The following is a 12231-nucleotide window of genomic DNA, read 5'->3' on the forward strand; positions in this document are numbered from 1 at the left end:
ACCAGGTAAAAGCTCTTTGACGTTGATGTAGCCTTCTGGCCCAAGAACAGCTCTGTACCAGTAGAACCTCCAGTCTGCAGGCGATTCTTTAACTTCACAGCTCAGAGTCACTGGATCTCCAGGACTCAACCATGTAGTAGACACACTCAGAACAGCCTTGGGTCGATCTGTTTGGAAAGCACATTTCTCTGGATTAAAAACATTTGTTTGCCATTTAACATGAAATGTGTCTGGCCAGAGACCCCAGGTTTGAGCTTTACTACCACCTGAAGAGCAGTGGTGGATTAAGGTACACATGGTCTCAAGTACTGTGTACGTCAGTACAAATTTGAGTATTTCCATTTTTTACTTCTACTCCACTAAATCTCGAGAGACAAATATTGTACTTTTTTTAGTTTAGTTTTAGTTTAGTTAGTTACTTTACACTGACTTCAAGTATTTTTTAAATTTACAAATAGAAAACAATCCAGAAGAATTATGAGTCGTACTCACCACCAGAAAACACAAACTTATTGTCACTGAAGTCAGTGTAATAAACTGGGTCTCCTCTCCCAGCTCTACACACATAGACAGCTGTGCCTGTAGGACCATGGATGATGTAGGAACCTTCTATGGTCCCATTGAGGCTACCAGGTAAAAGCTCTGTGACGTTGATGTAGCCTTCTGGCCCAAGAACAGCTCTGTACCAGTAGAACCTCCAGTCTGCAGGCGATTCTTTAACTTCACAGCTCAGAGTCACTGGATCTCCAGGACTCAACCATGTAGTAGACACACTCAGAACAGCCTTGGGTCGATCTGTTTGGAAAGCACATTTCTCTGGATTAAAAACATTTGTTTGCCATTTAACATGAAATGTGTCTGGCCAGAGACCCCAGGTTTGAGCTTTACTACCACCTGAAGAGCAGTGGTGGATTAAGGTACACATGGTCTCAAGTACTGTGTACGTCAGTACAAATTTGAGTATTTCCATTTTTTACTTCTACTCCACTAAATCTCGAGAGACAAATATTGTACTTTTTTTAGTTTAGTTAGTTACTTTACACTGACTTCAAGTATTTTTTTAATTTACAAATAGAAAACAATCCAGAAGAATTATGAGTCGTACTCACCACCAGAAAACACAAACTTATTGTCACTGAAGTCAGTGTAATAAACTGGGTCTCCTCTCCCAGCTCTACACACATAGACAGCTGTGCCTGTAGGACCATGGATGATGTAGGAACCTTCTATGGTCCCATTGAGGCTACCAGGTAAAAGCTCTGTGACGTTGATGTAGCCTTCTGGCCCAAGAACAGCTCTGTACCAGTAGAACCTCCAGTCTGCAGGCGATTCTTTAACTTCACAGCTCAGAGTCACTGGATCTCCAGGACTCAACCATGTAGTAGACACACTCAGAACAGCCTTGGGTCGATCTGTTTGGAAAGCACATTTCTCTGGATTAAAAACAGTAAATGATATATTTTTGTTAAACAAAAATCATTTTTAGAAGCACAATTTTTCTGATAGTAATCAATGATCTAGAATGTTTCTTCAGTAACTCCCCGGCCCGTCTCTCCATCTCTTCAATATACAGAAAATATATTTTCACGTGGGTTGCAAATTGTCAGCAAATCAGGTGAGAGTACCCATTTACAGCTTCATTTTTTTTATAGTGTTCCAGTTCCAAATTTGTTGTTTATTTGTGTCATCACTTTCAATTTTCCCTTACTTACTTACTTACTTTCCCTTATTTGTCTGAGTTCTGTATCTTGATTGGACACATTTTCTGTTTACTAAAGAGCTGGAGCGACACGGAGACTCCTGAACAAACACTTTACAGCTCAGTGGCCTAGTGGTTAAGAGTGTTCGCCCTGAAACTGAGAGGTTGGGGATCAATCTCCGGCTGGGTCATACAGAAGACTGTAAAAATGGGACCCAATGCCTCCCTGCTTGGCACTCAGCATCAAGGGTTGGATTGGAGGATTGGGGGGTTAGATCAACTTCAAATGATTCCAGAGCATGGCTACGGCTCACCGCTCCAAGATATGGGTCAAATGCGGAGATCAAACAGAAATGTATGTAACAAATATAGGACTTTGCTATAGCAATGAGTACTATCAGAATATAGAGCTATTTAACACTTATTTTAACCAAAGAAAATCACTTGCAATACCTTTAAAGTTTAAACAGTGTGGTTTTTAATGAGTTGATAGAATGCTGCAGTATTTTTATGTAGTGAATGAACTGGACTCACTGTCTACTGTGATGTTGACAGCATTGCTGTACTCTTTCAGTCCAAATTCAGACTGACACCAGAACACACTGCTGATCTTATAGGTGCTGCTGACCTTGCATGTGGTCATTGACGTGGTATATGAACAAGTTATGGGCCAGTCTCCGTACTCAGTGAAATACATCACTGTCCAATCAGTAGAGTAGTTTCCCTTACAGATCAGTGAGAAAGACTCATTGATGAAGTTTTGACTTCTGTCTGGACTCACTGTGAGAGAAGCTGAAGAATGACGATCTAAAACACAACATGGGGTCAGAGGTCAAACAAAGAGCACTGTTAAAATGACAGTGGCAGTGGCGGACTAAGTACTTGAGTCAGAGCATAGATGCTCCAGGACAAATGTTATTCAACTGCATGTTTTCTGAATTTAGTACAGATAATCAGATATGAGTACTGACATAGTTGTAAGTCATTAAATTGTAACTGTGTAAATGTGAAGATACCCATATACACTGATACCCTACTCTTTTCTGAAGAAAAGAAAATACAAAAATGTTGTAATATTGCTGTATACTGTAGAGCAACAAGAACCTCACTTTTTTTTTAAATTTACAAATAGAAAACAATCCAGAAGAATGATGAATTATGAGTCATACTCACCACCAGAAAACACAAACTTATTCTCACTGAAGTCAGTGTAATAAACTGGGTCTCCTCTCCCAGCTCTACACACATAGACAGCTGTGCCTGTAGGACCATGGATGATGTAGGAACCTTCTATGGTCCCATTGAGGCTACCAGGTAAAAGCTCTGTGACGTTGATGTAGCCTTCTGGCCCAAGAACAGCTCTGTACCAGTAGAACCTCCAGTCTGCAGGCGATTCTTTAACTTCACAGCTCAGAGTCACTGGATCTCCAGGACTCAACCATGTAGTAGACACACTCAGAACAGCCTTGGGTCGATCTGTTTGGGAAGCACATTTCTCTGGATTAAAAACATTTGTTTGCCATTTAACATGAAATGTGTCTGGCCAGAGACCCCAGGTTTGAGCTTTACTACCACCTGAAGAGCAGTGGTGGATTAAGGTACACATGGTCTCAAGTACTGTGTACGTCAGTACAAATTTGAGTATTTCCATTTTTCTGTACTTTTAGTTTTTACTTCTACTCCACTAAATCTCGCGAGACAAATATTGTACTTTTTTAGTTTAGTTTTAGTTTAGTTAGTTACTTTGTGGATTTTGATTATTACAAAACATTAATAATTAATAAAACAGGGCTCCAGAAAGAAATTGTAAATTTGCAATGAAAGTCCTTCAAACTGGTGCACTTTGAGATCAAAATGAAGTGGTTAGATCTATAAAGAACTACACACATCATATTAGATTATTATCATCTTTACTGTGCTATTGCCATCAATTCAATTAACCAACTGCAATCAACTGCAAACCATTTCACCTGTGGGCAGTGGGCCACAGGTGTATTGATTGCATAATGCAATTTGAAACTTGCATTCAACTGCATGTGGCATATTAAAATTATTCTGTTGTGTCTTGTGTGAGATCTTAATTTAAATTTTAAAAACTGGTTTTTGTATAGGGCAGGGGTTGGCAACTTCTATGATGTAGAGGGCCACTATATTTCACGCTCACAGATACATACTGTATATCAGGTTCACAGCACCCGGATACATACAGTACTGTATATCAGGTTCAGATACATACTGTATATCAGGTTCACAGCACCCGGATACATACAGTACTGTATATCAGGTTCAGATACATACTGTATATCAGGTTCAGATACATACTGTATATCAGGTTCAGATACATACTGTATATCAGGTTCAGATACATACTGTATATCAGGTTCAGATACATACTGTATATCAGGTTCAGATACATACTGTATATCAGGTTCCGTTCATAATTCTGACATCCTATTATTCCGACCGGGTTAGTTATAAATGGGAAGTTAGAAGTTCTCTCTCAAATTCACAATAGGCTACATCTAGTAGTAGTACATCTTTGATATTTTTCTAAATTTGTTTTTTTTAAAGATATTTTTTGCCTGTATTGATAGATGTGTAACGTTCGATCTGTGGTGTGGAATAATGAAGTTCCAGACGGCTTCTCTCTTTGACAGTTTAATCTGTTAAAATACACAGACGTATCTGGTCAGCTTCTGTCTGTGTTACACACCCAATCCTCAGCACGTCATGTCTCATGTTAGACTGTAGACATGTTTTCAGCATGCAGCATATCGGCCATAAAATGCTGTATCGGAAAAATAATACAGATTATTTAATCTGTTTAAAAATTAAAATCTACATTTAATTTGTGTAGGCCTACTCCTCTCATTCAGTAGTCATTCAGTTGTGAAAAGAGTATATTGATTGAATACTTTATTAACAGGCTTTGGGCCAAATTAACCACTATAGGGTCTATAGGCTTGTTTCCATTGTGGTCTCTGTATAATATCGGAATCTGTCAGTGTCGGTATCGGCAGATATGACCCTGCAAATAATGGGAAATCGGATATCAATCACAGTCTTTCTGTCTGAAACAGCAAAAACAGATTAGCCTATCTAGGGATTTTTTTTTACGTCGTATAAGAACTGCGTTCCAAAAATAAACTGACCACCTTGGTGATTTTGTCAGGTTTGTGACTCTGTCGTGTATGATATTGAGTTACATTTGATAGCTGTGTTTGGAGTTTTTTTGTGTGTGGATAATATTTTTTTTTATTGTTAGTTGATGCTTCATATCCTGACCTACAATCTCTTAAATCCAAAACATAACGCTGTGACCCAAGGCGATGCTGCCCTCTAGCGGGACTTCTGCGCTCTATTTGATTGGCTATATTTTGAATAGCTGATATATAAAATAGGGTTAAAGTGGTGCTGCGTAAAATACGCAGTTTCTGCTGTCAAAGTATGACTCCCCAGTCAAAAAACACTTTGTGTTCATGCTTTCTAAGGTGTGATTTGGGGCCCTATAAGATAGAATACAAAATGTCAAAATATCAACGTCCAAATACTGTCCAATCTTTAGATAGGGAGGGGGGTGAAATTATGACAGGCAGTTGCTGTCAAAATATGACTCCCCAGTCAAAAACACTTTGTTTGAAATAGACACTCGTGCTTTCTAAGGTGCGATTTTGGGCCCTAAGGCCCATTGAATACAAAATGAATGTAAACATCCTAATACTGTCCAATCTTTAGATGAGGGTGGTGAAATTATGACAGGCAGTTTCTGCTGTCAAAATATGACTCCCGAGTCCCCATGTCAAAAAACGCTTAAATAGACATGCTTTCTACGGTATGATTCGCGGCCCTAAAGATGAATACAAAATTAATATAACATGTAAGTACTGTCCAATACTTATGGACAGGGGTGAAATTATGATAGGCAGTTGCTGTTCTCAAAATGACTCCAAATTAATATCAAGTTGGCAGACTGCTGGGCGAGCGCTGGCGCTTTGGCCTGGGGGGTCAGATCAACATGGAATGAATTCTGTACTGGTCATATATGGAGCGTGTCTTGAGTGTACAGGGTTTGATTAATCAACATATGGAATGTCAGAACACGTAAGCTTATGGAGATCTAAAGGTGACAGCGGGGGCAGTGTCTTGAGTGTACACTGTACAGGGTTTGATGAGGGCACAGGTAGGACTGGAACTTAATTTTCAGCCTGTTGGGAATTCCAGTTTTCGCCTGCTGCCGGCCGTGGCTGCACTAATAACTTTGGGGCAGGCCCGTCTAGAGTTTAAATGGACAGGTACTGTATCAGTCAAAAGGGAGACATTGAAGAGAAAGGATGGATGGGGAAGTATCAACATAATGGAATGTCAGAACAGGTCAGCTCCATATATGGAGATCTAAGGGTTTGAGGTTTGAGATCAGATGTAGAGTTGCTGCCCAAAATTGATGACATCAGGGATCTCCATATGGGCATTCCCATATATGGTATCTCCATCCCTGATGATGTCACGTGATATGACCATATGTGGACTAACTATAACTAACTAACTAACTAAAAACAGGTGCTATATAGAGTAGCACTGTTTCCGGGTCGTGAGTAAATATCCCCATTTTTGTTTCCTACATTAAACAAATAAATAATACACACACATTTCTATAAATAAAAGAATAAAACCATTTAAGAAGTACTGACAATAGCAAATGTACAAGCTCACTTATGGCGTTACTTTGTGAGCTTGTAGATCTGCCATTTTCCCGTTTGGGTCCCGGGCAAACGTCTATTTTCTCTTTTGGGTCTTGAGCAAAAATGTTTGCGAACCACTGCTACTGTATAGCACCAACAGAGTATATATGCTTAACCAAAAAACACCTTTAGCACAATTTGTTTTGTGTATCTGATATAATCTGCTGGATAACACATTTAATGTGTTCAAATTTATACGGAAGTGGTGAAATTGACCACTTCTGTAACATCATATTTCATAATCTTTTGTAATCAGTTTCCTCCCATATACAGTATAGTGACACAAGCGACACGTTGTGAGCTTGTTGATCAGCTATTTTCCCTACCTCTTTAACATTTGTTTTCTAATTCATGGTTTTTGTTATCATTATTCATGAAATTATTTTGAAACATCATTGAATTTGTTTCTAATTCATGAGAAAAGTTACATTTCTTTGGAATTGTTTTTGAAGATGTTTTGAAATTATAACAATTCAAAACAAAATGTAGGAAACAAAACAATTAAAGAGATATTCACTTGTGACTCATACAGCCACCCCTGTTGAGAAATACTACATTTTACAAAGATGAGGTTGAAAATGGGTGGAAGTGCTCCTTTAATCAGGGATGGAAGAAGTACTCACATGTTTTAGTTAAGTAAAGTAGAATACTACTAAGTAAAAATCCTGTATTCAAAATCTACTTGAGCAAAAGTACACAAGTAGGCCTATCGGCATCAAAATGTACTCATTGTGCAGAATGTCCCGTATCACAAGTTCAAAAAGTATGAAAAAGGTTTTGTTATTTTCAAATGGCCAATATATATTGTATATATACACGCGCACGCATACTGTATATACTGTATACATACACACACACACACACACACACACACACACACACACACACACACACACACACACACATCTGTGTTTTGTAATCAAAATCTACAAAGTATAACTATAGGCTAACATTTTCACATAATTGAGTACAATATTTGCTTTTGAGATGTAGATAATTTGAAATACTTCAGTAAAGTAAAAAGAAAATACCTCAAAAATTTACTTAATGAGTAAATGTACACAGTTACTTTACACCACTGCCTTTAATACACATACTAATAAACTGATAAATATGTTTAATGAATGAAATTATTATTATGGGTGAATAATAAATAAGAAAATTCACCTTGACTGTGTCCACATGAGATGATACCCAGCACTGAAAGATAATGATGAGACAATACATAACATAAATATTTGCATTTTCAAGAACAATCATCAAAGAAAAAGTGTACTCCTTTGAGTGCAGCCACAGATCCCTGGTGTTATACTACCGGAGCCAATGCTAGAGAATGTTTCTATGAAACGCCTGGGACTCAAACCTGCAGGTCTTCTCTTCCATACGGAAAGCCAACATAGCCTAAAGGTGTCTCACACTGGCTAGTCTCACACAGCCCCATGGCTGTTCGTCGACTAAAACTATGACGAAAAATGTTCGTCAACTACCTTTTTTCCACTAAGGAAAAAAATATATAAACTAAATAAAAACGAACCTACGATGACTCAAATTAAGACACAATTTCAAAGACAAAGACAATTTCGTATAGTGGAGATTCTCTGGAAGAGATCCAGTAGAACTAAAAGACAAGACATTTCACGCTTGGTTGCATGCTTTACGTTTTGAGCTTGTAGATCGGCTATTTTCAGCATGCAGTCTAAAAGTAGCCATTACGAATTTACGACGCCATCAAGGACTGCCGAAATACATTTTAGTCGACCGTAGATTTAGTTAAATTATTTAGTTTAAATAATGTTTTAGTCCAAAGACTATGACTAAAACTAAATCAACATTTGCTGTAAAAATCAACAATGGATAATAGGCCTTCATACTTTCAGCTCAGAGGACAGTTGAGGGGCATGAAGGCACTCATTTGAGTCATTTTCAATGTAGCCGAGATACAGAACACAATATTAAACAGGAATAGACATTCACACACAGCAACATCAAAAAGGCCTACATGCTTATGTTATGCATCATTATTGTTGAAATGATACATTTTTTAGCAAGGTGAAAACACTGGTCAAGATCTCAAACCAACTACAACATTGATTCCATTAACATGGTTTTCACTGTATTCAAACTCAGCAGCATACTGTAACAAAATGTTGATGTATAAGGTGTTCATTATGTTCCCTGAGTTCTACGTTCCCTATTTTCCCCACTTACCAAAGAGGTTAGTGTTAGGGTTGGTTTAGGGAACATAGTACCCGGGAACATAGATCTATACATTTCTATATTTGAATATTAAAATATTAGAACTACTTCAATATAACTATTAGTAATATTAGAGATAAAAAAACTATATATATATATATATATATATATATATATATATATATATATATAATATTGATAGTATTGATAATATTTATTAGTATTAGTTTCATACTCACAGAGGAGAACGAAGGGCAGAGCGAGACTCATCCTGTCCTGAGACCTACTCTGAACAACCTTAGTTTCCTTTCCTCTTTGCACAGAGCTACTCTGAACAACCTTAGTTTCCTTTCCTCTTTGCACAGAGAGAGAGAGAGAGAGAGAGGGGGTTTGAGAAAGATGTTACACTTCTTATCGTCATAACTTCATTCAATTCAGCTGTTCCTTAATTCCCTTTTTTGTAAGAGAGATAAGTACTAACTAACTAACTAACTGTAACCATATGGAGTCACCTCCTAGTACTCCTATGTCACAGTAACTACGCCACTAGTCCCAATTGTGTATTGAAAGGGTAAGTGTAGTGGAGTATGGTGGGTGGTTTGGATAATTTCACCAGTATAGGGTTTTATTTTATTTTATTTTATTTTATTGAATATTTTATCAGGCAACATAAATGCAAACAGCACAATGTACAGTCAGGCATTTTTGTCCAAAAAAGGATTTCACAGCTTGGATCAATCAACTACCAACTGACTTAAAAGCACACAGGATTGGCTAATAATGCACACATGATGGCTAATGGAGGCTAGGAATTAATATGGCTCACAAACATTCCTGCTCCACTGCAAATAAGTACAATAACTCTGAGCCAAGTATAGTTGGCATTAACACTGCAATAGATCACTGCAAATTAATACTAAAGGCTAAAAGCCAAAAACACCACACTGAAAAAGGGACAATAATCCTTGAGTGCAGATCTGAAATATAACCATTAACCAATGTATCTGTCTTTGGCGGTTACTTAGTTAACCCTTTGGTTAAAGCAGCAAACGTGAGGACCCTTTTAAAACGCCACTTGGGCTATATCATATAGTTACTATATGATTTGAGTTGAGTGGTGCATTATTCCTTCATGTGATTGTGTATGCTTTTTATGTGTGATACTTTTAATATTTGTAACATTTTATGAGCAATATGTTATTACAAATTGAAATTGATTGACGTTATTACAAAGAGTAACTTTAACAAAAAATCTTTGCAATGTGGGGTAACTGAAAAGGTAAATAAATAGAATTGATTTTGAAACAGTCCTAATGCCTTAATGTTATTTCTTTTGAGTATTTTAAGCAATGGGATAATATTTTTTTGGTTGGTAGATCACCTTGAGCTGGCAATTTTAAAAGTAGACCTCAAGTCAAAAAGGTGTGGGCACCCCTGATATAGTACAACAAAAAAAGGAATAAAAACTATAGCAGCATAGACTTAAAAATCCAAAACAAAAAGATAAATAGAACAGCGGTTCACAGTATGAGGCCCAATCTGTAATGGAACACAAACCTTAAATTAGCTTCACAATTTACCATAATAGTGCTTGTCATGGTTGAATACAATGCTGCAAACCATTATACTCTGTGTGTGCGGGCCTACACCCACACACACACACACACACACACACACACACACACACACACACACACACACACACACATTAGCCAGGCTCTTGTCAGTGTGTTTGCTCAGTCGACACACGTTTGCTATGTAATACAAACGTATCATGAGGACTCACTTTTCATTAATAAAATAAAGACTCTAACAAGGAAATGCACTTAGAGACAGGTAACCCCATATTAATAAAACCAAGAGCTTATCTCGATGCTACGAGCACAAATACAACGCCACCCAACAGCCTGACTGGAACAGGAAACAACCTGGGTGAAACACCGCCTATCCCCTATGCCTGGCCAGCTGCCTCCTATGCTGAGCTGAGGAGGTGGTGCTATGAAACGCATTGTTCTCACTCAGTCCTACTGATTACATAACGTGCTAACCAACCAACCAACCAACCAACCAACCAACAGCATTTGTTTACATACTGTGGAGTCTCAGTGGTCAAGGAGCAGGCGGAACAGGGGATTGCAGCAGTTTCCAACGGCTCTTTATTTGTTTAGCAGCAAAGTATACAGAATGCATGCAGGATAAACCCCACGTAGGTTCAGCATAAATTATATTCCATACAATTTAAGTTTCACAGGCGTCGTCGCCAGCCTGGAGAAGGATGAGAACAGAAGATTAGGTTTCAACTCAGGTTTGTACAGTCTCTGATAGCTCGCTCCTCACTGGAGGGCTGTGGTTTTAATAACGATAAGAGGTGACGGCGCTGCCTTGCTTCGTGACGTCATCGATCTTTATCTTTAACTGTAGCGGGTCTTCTCCCCTAGCGGGTTCCAGCTCCAAGAGAGCACTAGCCGTTTTTGCCACCCTGGCGTATATAATGAGCGCCTGTTCGCTAGACAGGCCTCAATAGTAGACTCAAGAATTATAGGTTTCTTTCCGACCTTATTTTGGGTAGTGTCCTTGTCGCTGTCACTGTGGCGGGGCTGCCACCCTCCCGCCGCGCGATATGCGGACTTGGAACTCCCGTCTCTATATTTTACTCATACAGTCCGAGTGTCTCTGTCCCTCGGACATTTCCTGGACCGTTCCTAAAAGCCTGTGATGAGAGGAGAATGACAGTTAAGACATGCAGAGCTATTCACATGAATGTGTGTTCGGTGGAGGTGGGTGTGTGTCTTACCCCCCGACAGTGTGCCGTGCGTGCCTCCGTGAGCATATGTGTGTGAACCAGCCGCTGTCAGACGTAGACTGAGTCTTCCTTTTTATATGACGGGTGTGGCCGCTTGCTGATTTGGGTGCGGTCGCTCCATCAGCTCCAGCTGGCGGAGGAGGAGATTCGGGACGTATATATTCCCTATCACACGGCCGAGGGCGTTCCTAACGGCCCGAGGCTTCTTCTGTCTGACAGCGTGTCTGGTTGCCCTGGCAACGCACTTACCATCACGGGGTGTCGCTCTCGAGACCCCACAATACATTCATGACAGATTACTCATCATTCTAACAAAGCTTCATGGAAATCTACACATTTGTACTTGGTATTCACCTTTATCTTGACACTTTTACCTTTGACACCTAGAAGTTGATCATCTCTGACAGACAGTATTTATACTTTATGACATCGTATATTTGATATGGCACACTGAGACGTTTTGAACAGTAAAGTATTTCTTTATAAATATGTAAATCAAATCGCCAAATCATTACAAAAACAAAATACCCTGCAGCAATTGCATACCCCACTCAGTCCCGTTGAATGTTTACGCTAGTAATTATGCTAATTTAGCAACACAAAATTAACATATAATTTAACAATTTTATAAGTCGTCACCTTCTAAAACTAATGGTCATTTTTTTGTCAGCTCCTCGTGACACAGGCCACCTCTAGAAAAAATAAAATAAAATAATTAAGGACCACTGTCTGCACATGATCTGGCATTTGAACATCATTCATCTGTTCTGCTTTTTGGATGTTGATTTCGTGTT

Source organism: Protomyctophum bolini (assembly GCF_963924005.1).
Source record: "Protomyctophum bolini genome assembly, chromosome: 11".
Lineage (NCBI taxonomy): Eukaryota > Metazoa > Chordata > Actinopteri > Myctophiformes > Myctophidae > Protomyctophum > Protomyctophum bolini.